The sequence below is a fragment of the Amphibalanus amphitrite genome, unplaced genomic scaffold (assembly GCF_019059575.1).
Source record: "Amphibalanus amphitrite isolate SeventyFive unplaced genomic scaffold, NRLGWU_Aamphi_draft 000271F_arrow, whole genome shotgun sequence".
Classification (NCBI taxonomy): Eukaryota; Metazoa; Arthropoda; class Thecostraca; order Balanomorpha; family Balanidae; genus Amphibalanus; species Amphibalanus amphitrite.
This window is the reverse complement of record NW_024881766.1, coordinates 146074-147806: the sequence shown is the minus strand read 5'-3', so window position 1 is coordinate 147806 and position 1733 is coordinate 146074. Positions and strand designations below refer to the sequence as shown.

The 1733-nt window shown below is 57.8% G+C and overlaps 1 long non-coding RNA gene across 1 annotated transcript; it reads left to right on the top strand.

Moving 5' to 3' along the window:
* Positions 1–215: 215 nt before the first annotated feature.
* On the top strand, positions 216–1514 carry LOC122387041. The gene is made up of 3 exons (XR_006257487.1): positions 216–393; positions 871–1016; positions 1311–1514. It is a non-coding gene; the product is annotated as an uncharacterized LOC122387041 (long non-coding RNA).
* Positions 1515–1733: the final 219 nt, after the last annotated feature.

Sequence of the window (1733 nt, the reverse complement as noted above, 5' to 3'; positions counted from 1 at the left end):
TACCATTGTTATATCATCGTCTGTGTCCATAAAACCATGCGAATTCATAGCTGATTCGTTTTTTCCGTATATTTACATATATTTCTGCCGACTGATCCTGTCTGTATGTGTGTCTGTGTGTTTTTCAGACTGTCCTGATCTCACGACCGGCAGCCTGGAGCCCCTCACCAGGTGCCGTTGGCTGGAGCATCTCACCCTGTCCGGTGGCATCCCTGACACCGTGAGCCTGGAGCCCCTCACCAGGTGCCGTGGGCTGCTCAGTCTCACCCTGTCCGGCGGCGTCCCTGACGCCGTGCTGGACAGTCTCAGCGGCTGCCCCGGGCTGTGGTACCTTACACTGGGGGACCTCCAGCGGCCGGCAGAGACGGCCTTCACAGCAGCAGCGGTCACCAGGTCAGTCAGCAGACACTGGCGAGGGCTGTCCTGTCAGACACTGACACACCGACACTGACACACTGACACTGACACACTGACACTGACACACTGACACTGACACACTGACACTGACACACTGACATACTGACACTGACACTAACACACTGACATTGACACACTGACACTAACACACTGACACTGACACACTGACACTGACACACTGAAACTGACACACTGACACTGACACACTAACACTGACACACTGACACTGACACACTGACACTGACACACTGACACTGACACACTGACACTGACACACTGACACTGACACACTGACACTGACACACTGACACTGACACACTGACACTAACGCATTGTCACTGACACCAACACACCGACACTGAAATACTGACACACTAACACTGACTCGTACGTCCGGCCGGCTGGTGCCGCTGTGTTTGTGTGTGACGGCTCTGCTGCTCTGCTCTGTTACAGACTGGTGAAGTCGTGTCGGCAGCTGGGTGTTCTGTACCTTCACTGCACGGCAGAGACCGGCCGGGCCGTGCTGACCGCCCTGAAGGAGGCGGACCTGGGCCGGGATAGTGATGGCCAGCCCCGTACCATCAATCTCCGTGTCCCCGGTAGGTGAGAGGGCGCCGCGCGCCGCGCCTCTGACCAGTCAGTCCCTCACAACAGACGCTGCACGGCGCCACCGGCCTCTCAAACACACACACTCGACCACCGCCGCAGGCCACGTCACGGACGGTGACGTGACGCGTCACGGCCACCACGGCCGACGGTGACGTCACGTCAGCCGTCTGTCCTGTGTGTGTGACGTCACTGTCCGGCGGTGTGTGGACATGGCTGTACCGCTGTCTGTGTGTCTGTCTGTGTGTCACGTGTCCACCTCAGACGTGTCTCTGCTCTGTCCACAGAGGAGCTGTACCGTCAGCTGAAGAGCCAGGAAGGCCGTTGGGTCAGAGTGTTGAAGTGGTAGTATTGATGCGCTGCACTACCGACCGTGCAGTGATGAGCTGACTGCAGAGAGGCCGAGCCAGTCGGCCGGGGCCGCCAGCTGACTGCTGCCGTGTGTGCTGCACCAGCCGGCACTGAGAGCGGCGCCGGTCAGCCGGCACACGGCCCCGGTGTCCGCTCTAGTGTAGTGATCTAGTTGTAGTACACCTTTTTGCGTTGTTCGATGGCCAATCAGCAAAAGCCATTCGTCCGATCAGCACATAGGTGGCGCCAGTGAGAGGCATTCCGGCAAAACCTTCGGCATATGGGCAAAACGGAATGCTGATCCCACTCCACAGTTCGTCAGTTGGTATTACCTTCGCTATTCGCCATAACTGATTGAG